General features: G+C 43.0%; 1 protein-coding gene across 2 annotated transcripts in view; it reads right to left on the bottom strand.

The window, feature by feature from the left end:
• The window catches only part of myo1b (myosin IB), a 290,431-nt gene extending 283,918 nt beyond the window's left edge, over window positions 1-6,513 (bottom strand). For both annotated transcript variants that reach the window (XM_041200715.1, XM_041200716.1), the window contains exon 1: window positions 6,221-6,513. The gene's annotated coding sequence lies outside the window, so the exon portion shown is untranslated. The remainder of the gene's footprint in view (window positions 1-6,220) is intronic.
• Window positions 6,514-17,575: the final 11,062 nt, after the last annotated feature.

Raw genomic sequence — 17,575 nt, 5'->3', positions numbered from 1 at the left:
ATACACACACAAACACATTCCTACCTTACAATAAATTCCAATAACATTACGAAAATTATATTTTCCTGACAACTCCAACACTTCCCCCATCCATCTTGTTTAACTCAATTCCATTGAAAAAATCACTTTCTCAGTTTCCAGTTCTGATGAAGTGGCCTACACCCAAAACATTAACTTGTGGTTTATCTTTATAGATGCTAATCGAACTGGTACATATTTCTACCATTTTCTGTTTTGGTTATAAAACTTCTTCAATATTACATAACATTTGCTTTTTGTATTTAAGCTATCCTTTTCCTATAGTTCACATCATTTCACAAATGAAAGAACACAAGATCTTTCTTTCACTCTCATCAACAACATTCACAAGTCAGCTGTTTTAAAAAAAAGATTATCAGCAACCGTGAGACAAGATTTTCACTTGTGGTAGTGGACCACCTAGCCACTCATGGTGGCAGAACTGAAATTAGGAGTACACCACTTAGCAGACTAAGTAAAACTTAGCTCTACTATTCAATTGCTTAGACACTGAAGAGCTCACACACTGCAGTGCTCTTAGTGTCTATCTCTCAGTAGAAAGTTAACTAACACATGAGTTTAAAATAATGCATAAGGTGGATTCAGCAAAAGCTTAGCATAGGCAAAGATCAATCAAGCCAGATCATGTACAGGCTCAATCATAAACTCCACCCGTTTAGTGTTCAAGAGGAAAGGTCCTACATAACTACTCTAATTCCCAAATGTAATCAAGTAAAACTGCAAACACTCACACAACTCTACTATTCAACACTAGCTGGCTACCCTCCAAAGAAAACATTCTGCACCCCCGAACCAAATATCACAGGAGTGTTTGTGTCCCATATGACAACTGAACATTTCAACCTATACTTATCTGATCTCTAATCAGGTCCTTAACCAAATGCTTAATCTGCATTTGTAGAGGAGGTGAACCAATGCAATTTGGAACTAAAGAGTTTTCTCTAGAGACATTTCAATTTGAAATGATTACCTGCACAGGTTTTCTCCTATACTGAAAGTCATTATGTTCCACTAATTATTGTTTAGTCATCTGCGGAGCCTTTATGTTATCTTTAACTGCAGTAGGATCTTGTTATAAGCTGCTGGTTACATGGAAAATTGAGCAATACATATAACTGGGCCTGTGTGCAATAACACCAACAATGCATGTACACTGGCTCAGTAACATTTTATATGCATCAATAGACCATTTAAACTGTACAGAGTTTAACATTAACACTTATCCATAAGACTGCAAAAACTATGTTAAGCACCGTTCAATTACTGGTATGATGGAACAGTGAATCCATTTCACGATGAAACCATGCTCCCACTCATCAGAAGCACCCCATAAAAAACATTTCCAATAAAAAAGTGTTTATGGATACAAGGTACAGCAAGGCTGCCTGATCATGATTGCACTGGTTGCCTAATCATTTCATTATGACTAAAAATGGATGTTTACTTCTCTGGAGTAGTGTGTCTTGAATTGTGCTGTATTACAACTCCCTCTGCATGGAGGGTGAATGTATATTTAAGTTTCACTTAGAAAGCCACATTATTATTGTTCAAAAGACCAGGTAGATTGACTATTTAGTTTGATCTCATCATGAGGAAATCCAACCTCATGCTTATCTGTCTCCAAACAAAGCTACTGAAATGTCCACATAACGAGAGTTTTCATTTTCTGGCTATGTAATGTGTGCTTGGTCCATCCACTTTGCTGCTGCTGGAGTTTAACCAGCTAACATCAGGCAGTTCATTGACTGTAAAGATTACATGAAGTCAAGCAGAAAGAATCCCAACAGCAAAAGTCTACCCCTCACAGTACCAACAATGAGTCAAACTGATCGACTAGTGCCCTATCTTGGTTTTTTATTAACTCAGTTCCAATCTCCCATTGCCAAGTCATGCCTTGGAGCCAACTTGATGACAAAGAGACTCTGCTTTCTTCCCCACTACCCCAGCAGGAGTAAAATACGCTGGAGCTTTAAGAATTTTTTAAATCCTGCCAAGGTTACTTAGTGAGACTGCCATTTATAATCAGGTGACCGTTCCCACTCAGCAGTAACTACACAATTTTCTCAGTGGAATTTCCATTAATGTAGTACATCTATACTGAGATTGTTTGACTATACAGGAAAGCATTAGACAAAGAACAATGTTGATAAAATACTTGTAACACATGTTGATGAAAAATAAACATAGAAGAGCAAGATTAACTAAATGGCTTTTAAAATGGAAAATAAAGGTTAGGCATTTCCTTAATGATTTTTCAAAGACATGTTAGAATAAGTAAAACAAAAACAGAATTACCTGGAAAAACTCAGCAGGTCTGGCAGCATCGGCGGAGAAGAAAAGAGTTGACGTTTCGAGTCCTCATGACCCTTCGACAGAACTCAAGTTCTGTCGAAGGGTCATGAGGACTCGAAACGTCAACTCTTTTCTTCTCCGCCGATGCTGCCAGACCTGCTGAGTTTTTCCAGGTAACTCTGTTTTTGTTTTGGATTTCCAGCATCCGCAGTTTTTATGTTTTTAGAATAAGTAAACTTCCATGAAGTTAAAGAACTGTAATTCAGGAGATGATTAAATATATTCCAGGGCTCAAACCTCAAATGCATCTCATTAATGCTCCAACGTGCTGTGACACAACATGGTAGGATATGGATTTGTGTTCTAATTTCCTACATAACAAGCTCTGAATCTCAGCAATGACTTTAGGGAGAAGTGACAAATGCACACCAGCTGTTTCTCCAGAGCCAAGGAAAGGCTCACTGGTGAGTCACCCAGACTACTGTTGGACACCTACTAACATCTTACAGTAAACTTATGGCGGATGTCTGGGAATAAGTTGCTTGAATCATTAATCGTTGCCAGGAAACAACTTATGCGAAAGAGAGAAATTTACCCATTAAAACAGGAGAAGTTGATGGAGAGAACAAATATTAAAAAAATTCAATGTATTTAACATTTGAAAAGATTTTGAAATGTCAAGGACTGAAAGGCAATCCTGTAATGTAGAAGTGTCTCGATCATGGCACATGGGCTTCAAGGTTATGTGCCATAGGGGTAAAATGCAGGATCACACATCCTCCTCCACAGGCTGAGTTTCAAATTTCAGCCATACTCTTGTCAGAGGTGTAGGGTGGAGCCCAGGCACTTTTCCAACAAGGAAAGAGGGAAATGTTAGGCTGACCTACTTACACTTTGTGGCCAGCTTAAAGGGACACTGTTGCAGGCTAGGCCAGAAAGTTGCCTCTTTATCCTATTAGCAGCTGGGAATGGTGGATGGAGATTCAAAGAGTACCTTAAAAAGGAACCACAGTTAGGGAGGCAAAAAATTAGCCACACATGATACCTTGTGTGTCACAATATGTACACAAAAACCATTTGATTGCCCAGGAGACATGAGAAGGAGTGATAAAACTATGCCTTTCAATACAACAGGATGTCCCATAATATCTTGCAGCCAATCATGTTTTAATGTAACTCTTTCGAGTACAAACACGTTTCCATCTGTTTCAGATGAAGTTACATTGTTTCATAGTTTGCCATTGAGAGATTTGAACTCTTGATCTTGGGGTTACAAACCCAGTACCATAACCACTTGGCTATTTAAACACAACAACCAAATTGCTTCAACAAACAATAATGTGATAATTGACCTGTTTTTGTGACATTGGTAGAGGAGAGAATGCCTCTGTCCCCATGCCATTTTTATCAAGATGCTTGCTTCTCACTCTAATTGCTTATACTGTAAAAGTGTGTAAAGATTGGCTCCAGTTCTATCCTTCGTTACTTAGCTATCTGGATTACAACCGTCTTTTTAAACGGATTTGGCAAAACATTCTGCTGATTCAACAGACACAGGGAATGGCAATTTTCATGGAACCCACACTGTCATTAAACACAAATTTTCAAAAATTTGTGTTTGTGTATTCAGTATTGTCCATCATTGGCCTGGACTGTTCTACAGCTAACAGCACATGGTGTGCAGAGGTTAATATCTCTCTGACCTTTACTGGAAGATGGGGGAGATAGAGAGAGAGGGGGGAGAGAGAGGGGGGGAGAGAGAGAGAGAGGGGAGAGAGAGAGAGGGGAGAGAGAGAGGGGAGAGAGAGAGAGGGGAGAGAGAGAGAGGGAGGGGAAAGAGGGAGGGGGGAGGGGGGGAAAGAGAGAGAGGGGGGAGGGGGGAAAGAGAGAGAGGGGGGAGGGGGGAAAGAGAGAGAGGGGGGAGGGGGGAAAGAGAGAGGGGGGGAGGGGGGAAAGAGAGAGGGGGGGGAAAGAGAGAGGGGGGGGAAAGAGAGAGGGGGGGGAAAGAGAGAGGGGGGGGAAAGAGAGAGGGGGGGGGAAAGAGAGAGGGGGGGGGAAAGAGAGAGGGGGGGGAAAGAGAGAGGGGGGGAAAGAGAGAGGGGGGGGAAAGAGAGAGGGGGGGGGAAAGAGAGAGGGGGGGGGAAGAGAGAGGGGGGGGAAAGAGAGAGGGGGGGGAAAGAGAGAGGGGGGGGAAAGAGAGAGGGGGGGGAAAGAGAGAGGGGGGGGAAAGAGAGAGGGGGGGGGAAAGAGAGAGGGGGGGGAAAGAGAGAGGGGGGGGAAAGAGAGAGGGGGGGGAAAGAGAGAGGGGGGGGAAAGAGAGAGGGGGGGGAAAGAGAGAGGGGGGGGAAAGAGAGAGGGGGGGGAAAGAGAGAGGGGGGGGAAAGAGAGAGGGGGGGGAAAGAGAGAGGGGGGGGGAAAGAGAGAGGGGGGGGAAAGAGAGAGGGGGGGGAAAGAGAGAGGGGGGGGAAGAGAGAGGGGGGGGAAGAGAGAGGGGGGGAAAGAGAGAGGGGGGGGAAAGAGAGAGGGGGGGGAAAGAGAGAGGGGGGGGAAAGAGAGAGGGGGGGGAAAGAGAGAGGGGGGGGAAAGAGAGAGGGGGAGGGGGGGAAAGAGAGAGAGAGGGGGGAGGGGGGAAGAGAGAGAGAGGGGGGAGGGGGGGAAGAGAGAGAGAGGGGGGAGGGGGGGAAGAGAGAGAGAGGGGGGAGGGGGGGAAGAGAGAGAGAGGGGGGAGGGGGGGAAAGAGAGAGAGAGGGGGGGAGGAGGGGAAAGAGAGAGAGGGGGGGGAGGAGGGGAGAGAGAGGAGGGGAAAGAGAGAGAGAGGGGGGGAGGAGGGGAAAGAGAGAGAGAGGGGGGAGGGGGGGAAAGAGAGAGAGAGGGGGGAGGAGGGGAAAGAGAGAGAGAGGGGGGAGGGGGGGAAAGAGAGAGAGGGGGGAGGGGGGAAAGAGAGAGAGGGGGAGGGGGGGAAAGAGAGAGAGGGGGAGGGGGGAAAGAGAGAGAGGGGGGAGGGGGGAAAGAGAGAGAGGGGGGAGGGGGGAAAGAGAGAGAGGGGGGAGGGGGGAAAGAGAGAGAGGGGGGAGGGGGGAAAGAGAGAGAGGGGGGAGGGGGGAAAGAGAGAGAGAGGGGGGAGGGGGGAAAGAGAGAGAGAGGGAGAGGGGGAGAGAGAGAGAGAGAGGGAGAGAGAGGAGGGAGGAGAGGGAGGAGGAGAGGGAGGGAGAGAGGGGGGAGGGGGTGGGGAGAGTAGGGGAGATGGGGCCGGGGGTGGGGGGGGAGGGAACCAGAGGAAAAAACTCATCTGGTTTCAATCACATCTGAATCACATAATTGTAGCGGCACGAACACACTTTTAACCGTTTCACTTTCATCTAATACCCCATGGTTTTAAGAGCAACAATATTAACGGACGGTTTAAAACTAAACGCTTATTGTCCTTTGAGCATTATTACAGCAGTTACTGGGAGTGACCTGACATCGCACTGTCCACCCGTTCGTTTCATTCAACACTGCATGAAGCAGCAACAGAAAAATCTTTCCACTCTCTGTAACACCAACAAACTCTTCAGCACCACAAGAACACAGCGAGAGAGAGAGAACCCGCAAACTATACACACACACAGGATAAATCAGATTGCTGCTCTTTTTCTTTGTTTGGTTCAAGGGGGCCGTTTTATTTAATAAACAGATTGGAGCATCTAAGCAACTGACGCTGACTAACTAACCAGCTCCTTTATCTCAGTGGATACATTAACGTGGGTTAAAGTTGACTTTTCTCCGTTGAAATGTTAATTTTAAACATGTGGTCTCGCCATTCCATTCTATCCGTGAAGAGATTCAAAAAAAAACCCCGCTACATTTTAAAGTTTGGAATAGCGAGGCAGAGAGAGAGCCACGTTACCTTCGCCTTGAGGTTGCGTTGTAAACCCGAGCACTTTTCCTTATCCCCTTTGTAGACACAGCGCTGCCACAATAAGAAGAGGACAATGGCTGGGAAGCGGGCTCTGGTGTCACTGCCGCCTGCTGTTGCTCTCCTTCCTCCCTGTTTCACCCTAAAGCCAGTGAAGCCTGCCTGTGTGTGTGTGTCAGTTCCAGCCTCGAGCGGGGTGTGTCTCACTCAGCTCCATGCTAATCACCTTCTGCTTTCTCCGCCTCCTCTAGCAGCACCCGTACCGCTCCAGGTGAGGGCGGTCTGTTGGAGGGTGGACACAGGGAGAAAGGGGTGGAGAGGAGGCATGAAAAGGAACATAAGGTCAAGGGGGAAGGGGAGACCAGGCTTGTGAGATTCACAATTCAACTCTGTCGTCTGACCACTTGAGTGGAAGAAATCCCCTTTTGGATTTATGGCGGGATTTTTTTGCTTTGGCAGCTGCCAACGAAAACGGGGACAAAACAAGAAATGTCGAAGCTTGGATTTCCCCTCTCCCCAAAAGTCAGTTAATTGTGGATGAATTCCTTGAGCTCTTGTCAGCCGTGCCTCCACAGGTCGCGCCCTCCCATCCTGAAAAGTGATGAATCCCCCTCCAGTGGCTTGAGCACAAACAATCTGGAGCGACAGGAAGTGCTACACTGTCAGAGGTGCGGATTCAATGACACTATATTGAAGACTAAACACTGGAGTTGCCCCTGGTATCCTGGCCAATGTTTATCCCTCAATTAACATCACTGATTATCTGGTCATTATCAACTTTGCTATTTGTGGGAGCATGCTGTGTAGAAATTGCCTGCACTGTTTCTTATGCTGCAACAGTACTCAAAAATAATTAACTCTAAAACACTTTGGGACATCCTCATAGTGCTATATAAATGTAAGTCTTTTTCTAAACTTTAATTTATATATTCACTTTCACTTTGGATAATATATCTCTTTTTCCTTTCAGGTCAATTTTCCCCCTTTGCCTCCTTAATCTAGATAAGATTCCGAAGCATTGAGTGCTTTCCACAAGTTGGTCCATTTCTGACTCTCCACAGTAAATTTCAGCAGCCTGTTTGCTCATGAGATGCATCACTGTTAAATCTGATCTCATCCATGCACCAAAGCATCCTAATAGGGCTGGAACCCACATCACTTTTCTCACCTCCCACTCACTAGCTGGATCAAGACCAGTTGCAATAACAGTGTCACCAATCTGGCTGAGGTCAGCTGACATAAGGCAGAAGGAAAGAGACCTAGTGGTTCACTGGGCCAAAGAAGCATTAGGGAGCTGTAAAACCACAGCATGAACTGAGGCAACTTCATAGAAAACTGAAAAGTTTCTGATGAAGAGTCATATGGACTTGATACATTAACTGTATTCCTCTCCATAGATGCTGTCAGACCTGCTGAGTTTTTCCAGCTATTTTTGTTTTTGTTTCAGATTTCCAGCATCTGCAGTATTTTGCTTTTTTCATAGAAAACTCCCCTGGTTTCCAATTAAATTGCCTGATTCCAGCATGGATGGAAACTGGGTTTTCCTTGGGACTATGTCATTCAACTACTGACTGTGTGCAAACCTACTGAGTCACTTTATTTGAAGGAATTGTTTTATGTACAACATCCTGAGATGTGTAAGTGACTTTTTTAAGCTAGTATACTTACATTTTAATTAATGTATTGCACATTCTGAACTTGTGTACAGCAAAGTTTGAAAGCCTTTAGAAATATAGAAAGATTTATGGCACAGAAGGAGGTCATTCAGCCCATCAATTCTGTGCCTGCTGATTAAAAAGCTGCCTAGGATAATTCCACCTTCCAGCATTTGGTCTGTAGCCCTGTAGGTTACATGTCAGTTTCATATCTAAGTGTTTTTAAATGCAATGAAGGTTTCTGCCTCTACCATCCTTTCAGGCACCACCCTCTGGGTGAAAAAATTACTCAACTCTCCTCTAATTCTTGTATCAATTACTTTAACTCTATGCACCCTAGTTATTGGCCTCTCTGCTAACAGAAATAGGTCCTTCCAATCTGCTTTATCTCAGCCCCATCATAATTTTATATGTCTAATTTAAATCTTCCATCAGTCTTCTCTGCTCCAAAGAAAAGCTCACCATCCTATCTTTTCTCATAGCTAATGTTCTCCATTCCTGGCAACAACACAGAAATTCTCCCCTGTATCCTCTCTAGTGTAATGTGGTAGGAAGAATTGTATGCAGTAAGCAGCTGCAGTGTATTGGGTGTTTTAGCATAGCCTTCCTGTTCTTATACTTTAGGCCTCAGCCAATAAAGGGAAGTTTCCCATATGCCTTCTTGATACCTTATCTACTCGTCCTGCTACTTTCAAGGATCTGTTGCACTCCAAATTTTTTTTGTTCCTCTATGTTTTTCAGAATCCTACCATTTATTATGTATTCCCTTTCTTTGTTTGTCGTCTCCAAATGCGGGACCTCACACTTTTCTGGATTGAACTCCATTTGCCACTTTTCTGACCACCTGACCAGTCCTTTGATACCTTCCAGCAATATGCAGTTTTCTTGCTCAATATCAACCACATCACCAATTTTTGTTTCATCTGCAAACTCCTTAATCATAACCCCTACAGGTAAGTCTCAATCTTTGATATATATTGCAAACATATGATATATATGTATGATATGTATATACATATACATACCACAAACATACAGGAGAGATTTGGAAATGTTGATGTCCAAAGGGACCTGGGTGTTCTTGTTCATAAATCACTGAAAGCTAACATGCAGGTGCAGCAAACAATTAGGAAGGCAAATGGTATGTTAGCCTTTATTGCTAGAGGATTTGAGTACAGAAGTAAGGAAGGCTCTCTGTAGTTGTAGACAGCCTTGGTGACGCCACACCTGGAGTATTGTGTGCAGCATACTGGCCATAGACAGAGCGCAACAGAGGTCCACCAGAAACAAAAATACCTGGAAAAACTCAGCAGACTAATCCCTGGGCTGGCTGGATTGTCCTTTGAGGAGAGATTGAGGAGAGTGGGCCTGTATTGTCTGGAGTTTAGAAGAATGAGAGGTGACCTGATTGAAGTGTACAAAATTCATACAGAGCTTAACAATGTAGATATAGGAAGGATGTTTACCCCCCGGTTGAGGGGTCTAGAACAAGGGAACACAGTCTCAGAATAGGAGGTAGGCCATTTAGGACCAAAATGAGGAATTGTTTCATTGAGAAGATGGTGAATCTTTGGAATTCTCCACACCAGAGGACTGTGGAGGTTCAGTCATTGAGTGTGTTCAAAGCAGAGGTCGATAGATTTCTAAATGCCAATGACATTAAGGGATACAGGGACAGTGCAGGACGATTGCGTTGAGGTAAAAGATCAGCCATGATCTAGTTAAATGACAGAGCAGGTTCGAAGGGCCGAATGGCTCACTCCGCTCCTATGTTCCTAACAGCAAAGGACGCAACACTGAGTGCTGCTGAACCCCACAGAAAGCTGCCTTCCAGTCACAAAAACACCCATCGACCATAAGGATGCTAATGCTTTAATATTTCCTCCCTTACTCTATTTATCCCATCCAATCTTCACACTCCCTTAACTACAGTTCCTGCTTCATCCCACTCTTGTGAAAACATGTGCATAGTATTCATTAAGAACCAAGCCCACATCTTGTACCTCCACATCCTCATGCTCTCTTTGTATTTATAAAGCATCTTTGGGTATTATTTAATTTTACTTGCTAATATTTTTTATTCTGTTGAAGAGTCATACAGACTCAAAACGTTAACTGTGTTCCTCTCCGCAGATGCTGTCAGACCTGCTGAGTTTTTCCAGATATTTTTATTTTTGTTTTGGATTTCCAGCATCCACAGTTTTTTGTTTTTATCTCAATATTTTTTCCTGCCGTCTTCGCATTCCTAATTTCCTTTTTAACTTCACTCTGCACTTTCTAATTTATTTAAAATAAGTAATACAATGTAGATAATGTTCAGCGTTTAGTAGAATTTGAAGTTATCATGTTTACACATCCAACCACTTGTTCAGTAAATGTGCAGGTCAGCGGAATGCATCCCACCAATTATGATGCGCTCATGTCTTGAATTGTGCCTTCGTTATTCAGTACACTGCTCGTTAAAACTGAAATTGGCCCATTGTGATGAAAATGCTAAAGTTTTACCAGATTTGACCTTGGTTTTCAGTGTGTCTCAACAGTGCCACAAGCACACAGAGTTTATCAGCACCTTTCACCTCAGTGAACAGTGCAAGTAAATATATTTCACTCAAAGTGAACATACAAAGTGCATTCACTCTTGGATGTTACTGAGAAAAAAATCTACCTAACACTTTACTAGAGTGGGTGCTTTCAGATGTTATTGAGTTATCCTAACTAATGTTTATATCAAGAGGTTGCATTTGCAAATGCCCATTGATGTTGTCATTTCTCTCTCAGCAGGTTTAATGTAAATGTACATTCCAAAGTGTGATATAATTGTAGTTGGAATATCTAACTGCTCATGTACTTGGAATATAATATAGATCTTTCAGATTATGTGAATATTAAATGGAGTGTGATTGTGGCTGGGACTCTTGCACTCATTTTTGGACTCTTATTGTTAAATGTGTATTTTCTGATATTCTGGAAAATGGCCTATATTCAAATACTATGCTAGGAGAATTTTCCAGGTACACACAGGTCCTAATTCTAAAAGTTGCCAGTGCATTCTGCAATAACTTGATTATAATTTTTGAAAATAGTATTTTCAACATCCTTAGATAGATTTTGGATCATATGTGTAGCTGAATTTTCTGAATGGAAGTATTTACTAACTGGGCAATTAATAGGATATGAGTGCATCTTTTGAGTCATTTTCATTAGTAGGAAGTTAACACCATGATCCCACTGGGGCACACAGGAGAAAGGATATAGAATGTAAATAAAAGCAGGAAATACTGAGAATATATAGCAAGTCTGTCAGCTGCTGGGAAGTGGTCATATTAAGGTTTTGGAAGAGGCCCTTCAATAGAAAATGAGATGTTGCTATATGGACATAGGAGAGATAAAATCAGGCTCAGTTATAATGCCCTCTCGTGACTGAATAGTAGCTTGTCAATATTCATACATTCTATCCACTACAATAAGACACCTGGGGGTGAGTGGTACCTATGTTAAGTATACTTTAGAAAGATAGGGCCTTCAAGAGAGGGTAGAGGACTTAGCCTAGAAAACGAGCAAAAATAACATATTTAGCATTAAGAAAATAGTATCCCCCATTAATTAAAATTTAAAGATCAGGTCTTCTGCTTAGATTATATGTGGTGTTGAGTTAAACCGTAAATACCTTAAAGATAATGGAACAATCCCAGTGTTCAAATGAAGTACCATCAGATTTTCATCTGAATATTTTGGATTTCTTTTGATTTATCAAGATATAAGATGTCATTACAAATATGAATAATGTACCAGAGTTTACAATGTAAAATGGAAATATGGTGCAAACACAATATGTTTGGCAAAGTCGTATTTTGGAGTAAAAGCACCATCTGCTGGAAATTATTGCAACTGCTTCTCAGATACTATATCATTATCAAGAATATCCTAATCATTTTTTAAAATTACAATCAAAAATTAAGTTGTTTAAAATGCATGCAGCATCTAAGTACATAGGCATTCGTGTAAGAAATAAATTATTTTAGAACTTTTAAATATTAACTTACTATCTGAAAAACTTAAGATAAAGGTCAAAGTGCCTTGGTAGTCAGCATTTTATGCATTTGAGATGCCAAAGTCTTGCAACCATGGAGAAAATAATGGCATACTGACACAGTGATGAGTGGTGCATTTTGAGGTCAAATCAACAATAAAGTTTATTGTTACTGTATATCATTAAGAAATATTCCATTTGTTAGCACCATCATCTTTCGTCAGGATTACAAACATATTTCAGGGAGCTTTGAATTCTTCAACCTCTCCAGCAAATCTAAATGTATAAATGCTGAGAAAACACAAAAAAGTGAATTTCAGACATAAAAACGCCATGGCAGTAAAATAATGAGATTATTAGTAATGTGTAATTCAGACAGCAAATTCCAGCAATTACACATGCACAGTTAAATACAAAAATCAAGGAGTTGTTATCCTAGTAGCCCTACTTGATTGTCGGCTGTGACTCAGCTGGTAGCACGACTGCCTCTAAGACACAATGTTCTAGTTTGAAGTCCCATCCAGGGCTTGAGAATAAAAATCTACTCTGACACTCCACTGCAATGCTGAGAGAAAGTTGCAATGTTGGAGGTGCCCTCTTTCAGCTGAGATGTTAAACTGAGGCCCCATCTGCCTGCTCAGGTGGATATAAAAGACCCCATGCAGTATTATGAAGAAGAGCAGGAGAGTTATGCCCGGTGTCCTGGCTAATATTTATCCCTCAATCAACATCACAAAAAAACTGGTTATCTGGCCATCATCCCATTACTATTTGGGGGAGGTTTGCTGTGCACAAATTGGTTGCTCTGTTTCCTATAGTTGACTATGCTTCAAAAGTACTTAACTGGCTTTGAGATGTCTGGTGGTTGTGAAAAGTGCTATATAAATGCAAGCTGTCTTTCATTTTAGTCCTCCAGGCCAGTGCCTCACCAAGAAAATTGCCATGAAACCACATGGAACACATGAAGTTGCGGTACTCACCCATTAGCTACCCAGTAAACCTGGCAGAAATCAAAGCTAGTCCATTCTTGTTTAACTGGATTTGTGCCCACACAATATATCTTAATTTCTGCCAAGCAATATCTCTGGTACTGAGAAATTACTTTTGCAAGACCAGAGTCTTATTCCTTCAGATTTTAATTAATATTGGAGATTTTTTTTAAATAACAAAATCAGATAATTTTCTTTACTTTCTTTCTGTCTCTTATTTCTCTCTCTTAATCCCATCTTTCTTTCACTTTCTATATTTTACTTTCTGTCCATGATATAACATTGAATCAAGTATTCAAACTCACATTTGATTTGGGTACAGAATGTCTCATTGATTCTTCAGCCTGATTGATTGAGGAGGCACACTATTGCTTGCCTTGTTCACACAGGTCTCAGATCCCCTGTTGAAAGTGATTCACTAACTGGATTTCGAATCACCACAAGTTCCAATGCAAAAGCCTGTAGAAAATCTAAAGTGCAATTTACAATGAATCGCTGGTGGCATTCATTCGTAATTGACTGCAAAATCTGGACAATTGGTGATCTATAAAGAAGGTTACCCAGTGTATATTTATAGAGAGGAGATATAGGGGATAATTTTACCTAAGGACAATAAGGGATGGGCAATAAATACTGGTCTTGTCAGTGACACCCACATCCCATGAATGAATATAAGAAAACTGACAGGTAGGAAATCCATGGGATTGGAAACCTAGTTTTACACCCTGAGTAGTATTGCTGTCCATCAACTTGAATAGAGAATAAAATCAGGTCGGGGATATAAAACCAGCATTGTACACAATCCCATCACTTTCTGAGTGGGTGGGTTAGGTTAAAATTACCCTCTACATAATATCTTTGTGGTCATAATATGTTTGTGGTCTTAGTGATATTGTTCTTGACCAGCTTGATATTGTTCAGATCAGATTTGATGTTCACAGATGGTGGAAGTTGGGAAACAAGGTAAGAGAGCAATGGAGTAATTGAGACAGGACCTAACAAAGGCATAGATAAAAAAAAACAACAGCAGATGGACTGGTGTAGGGGTGGAGGCAGGTATTGTTACTAAATTGTAGTAGCCAGTCTTTGCGATGGAGAGGATATAGGGCAGGAAGGTCAGTTTAGGGTCAAATAAGACACCAAAGTTGGGAGCAATCTGAAATTTAAAAAATGGTGGAAATACTCAGTCGGTCTGGCAGACTCTGTGGAGCAATAAATGAAATTAATATTTCAGGTTGATGACCTTTCCATAGTTGTTTCAAGTTTCAAAAATCTTCATGGAGTGGTGCGGTAGGTGCTGAAGGAACTCTTTGTTGACTGCAAGGCTTCTGCACAGGCAAGTTTCTCCTAGGCAAGGATACCTTAGAAGTAATTCCCCTTGGAATACAACTTGAATTGGAGAATGAACAGAGACCATGCAGAGCAGGACAAGCTACTGAAAGAGGGAGGAGATGGAGTGGGAGAAAGACACTGAGCAGGAGACCATAAGTGCCCAGAGTATTAAGGAAACAATTAACAAAAAACAACAAACCTGAACCTCAGTTGGCAACAATGTGAGATGTCACACTGCTCCAGTCTGGAGCAACATCCTGACGTTCACAAATAAGGCCCTCACTGACAAATGTCTACTACTAGAACTACAGCTTCAAACATGGAGCAGGGCAAGGATTGCATTGTCAGTGGCTGTGAAGGGGATCCGAGAGATTATCTTTTGTGTGTCTGGCTCCTTCCAGACTGGAGCAGGTAATATTTGCAACATCTTGTAGTTTATCATCCACTGTTGCATAGGGAGGTCACTGAGGCTGTCTATGTAAAAGGTGCTAACTTAATTTTATTTTCTCTTGCCAGAAACAAGCAGGTTGAGTGAGCACAATGTTTTGATCAGATTGCAGGCTTCACAGAGTGCAGGATGCTATTGACTGCACATAATACTGCTTTTCTTTGCTGCCATGTACCCAAGCTGAAAGTAATTATATTCCTGCAAAATTGATGCATGACCATACGCAGCAATTCATGTAGGTATCCTGGCAGCAGTTGTGATGCCGCCAGTGTTGGGGGAGATGGTGGCATAGTGGTAATGTCATTGGACTAGTAATCCAAAGGTCAGGCTAATGCTCTGAGGACATAGTTCAAATGGAATTTAAATTCAATTATTTAACTCTGGATTGAAAGCTAGTCTCAGTAATGATGATGAACATGAAACTACCATCAATTGTTGTAAAAACCTTGTCTGGTTCACTAATGCCCTTTAGGAAAGGAAATCTGCCAGTCTTACCCCAGTCTGGCTTATATGTGACTCCAGGCCCACAGCAATGTGGCTGTCTCTTAACTGTCCTCTGAAATGGCAGAGCAAATGGCCACCCAGTTCAAGGGCAAATAGGGATGGGCGATAAATGCTAGCCTGCCAGCAAAGCCCACATCCCATGAAAGAGTAACGTAAAAAAGTCTGCTAAGCCAGCTGAACTTCAGCCATCACAGCAAATCAAAGGGTGGGCAATGAGTGCCATCCATTGATGACATGGTTCATGACTCAGATTTGCAATCTTCATACACATGTCCAGCAGGCAGACAAGGAGAGCCATTCTGCAATAGGAAATGTGATAGAGCAGATCATTGCCATACAGAAAACACAATTCCGCTGCTTGGACCACTCTGGAGGAGCCCTACATCACTTGGTTGATTGGGTCTTTAGATCTGTGGCACTATGCTGCACAAACCTTGCCAACACAATTGGACAGCCCTTGCCACCAGCTATCAAATGAAAAGCTAAAGAGTAGGAACATGAGGAGGAAGAGGAAAGGGGAAGAGGCAGGAGAGGAAGGGAGGCAGGAACCTAGATAGCATCTTTCTGACCAGGGTGAACATGAAGAACTAATTCATGTCTGATACCAGTAAACACACCCCAAATCCCCATTCACCAATAGTCCCACAGTCCTTAACTTCACTGTCACTGACCATCACAGCTCTAACCATCACTTGGCACTCCATAAGAGCACTAGAATGGTCAAAGGCACATGGGAAACAGGCACTAAGGGGATTAGTTTATGTTTGTATGCAAAATGGCATCATATTATTTATAAATTTGGTTTGAAAGAAAACAAGACAGTAAGCGGTCAGCTGTGGCTCAGCTGGTATCACTCCAGCCTGAGAGGTATCACTTCCCTGGGGTGGCACCTCAGCAATTCCAATACTCTGTTAGAGGACAGATTGTTTAACTGCTATGACAAGCCCCTTTCAATACTGATATCCAGATATGTGATGGCAGCAGTCTGAACTTGTACACAACTAGCTGACCTTGCATGACTTCAGTTTGAGCTTCCACTGCAGCACTCAGACTTTTTATGATGTTGCTTGTGCGTCAAAGCTGAGACATTTGCCATCATGCATTGCATCATGGTTGTGTCCACAAGTGTGCTAATAGAGTTGGCCAGCACCTCCATGCTGGAAAGGATAAGCTCAAATTTCTGTGCAAAGACCTGTGCCAAGTTGATGCCAGACTCTTCCATTCTCCTTGCATTGACGGCAGGCTTTCTTGCAGGGTCCCAATGCACCAAGTATTTCTTTATGTACACGCATCATCTTTCTTCTGTAGCCTGGCCTGTTGAAGTCCTCATCTAAGTACCCTGCAACAGAGCCTGTGTGTGACCTCACACTCCACTGAGCTGGTACCTCCATTGCCCCTGCTCCCTATCCTGGCTGCAGTGCACTTTTGCCCAGTGTCTCACCACATGCAAATCCCCTCCCTAAGTTACCCTTTGATCTATACATGGGGCAGAATTTTACAGCCATCCCACCACCCACCCCCCAACCCCCCCATCTACCTCCAAACCTACCAGTGGAGGGATCCATAAAACTCCTCGGGTGGCCTTCCCACCATCTACTCGCCCACCTTGACCTGTTCACCATTTTATACATGGCAGGTAAGGCCTAGGGTGACTTGTGCTCCCTCACTCCAATTAAGCTCCTTATGTAGCCACTTAAGCATTGCTTCCTGCCTGGCCACAACTTTGAGGATGGCAAGAGGAGTTCAGGGACAGAGGGTTGGTGATGATCAGCAGATTACCTAGCTTGGGCCTCAGCAAGAGAGGTGGTGGTGGGACAGAGCATCCGCCACTTTCCATGGGTGCCCCACCAAGGTCAGCCACCACCCCTACCGCCCCTGCCACCCTCTGTTTGTTACCTCACGCCTGCCTTGTCATCATGACCCCCAATTGCCCTCTCCCCTGAAACCCCAGGCCTCCTCTCCCGTCCCTGCTGCAAGACATCAGACTTGGGATTATCGAGATGCCGGCCAATCAGATGGACTGGCAGTTCTCTGGGGCGGGACTTCCTCCCCACTGAGGGGCGGAAGTCCTGTCTCCTGCCACTTCACAGAAAGCCCACCATCCGACAAGTCCTGCCCATGGTGATGGTACCTGAGCTAGTGACGGCGAGCATGAAATCAAGTACCAGTGTGTCTTTATAATTACTCACTCTTGGTCTTCCAACACTGCTTAGTCAGGTTGCATTACTTGGGTATCTGAAAGAATGAAAGAACCAGTGTAGGGTTCTGTTGCTGGCAGGAGGGAAAAGCAAGAGGTGCATCCTTACACCATCTGCACTTTGTAAAGCAAAATAGGTCATGAGATTAGGAGGAAATGGGATGTGAGGAGGAGGATTAGGTATGAGGATA

Source organism: Carcharodon carcharias, chromosome 12 (genome assembly GCF_017639515.1).
Source record: "Carcharodon carcharias isolate sCarCar2 chromosome 12, sCarCar2.pri, whole genome shotgun sequence".
Lineage (NCBI taxonomy): Eukaryota > Metazoa > Chordata > Chondrichthyes > Lamniformes > Lamnidae > Carcharodon > Carcharodon carcharias.
Note: the sequence above shows the minus strand (reverse complement) of the source record. Positions and strands in the feature narration are given on the sequence as shown.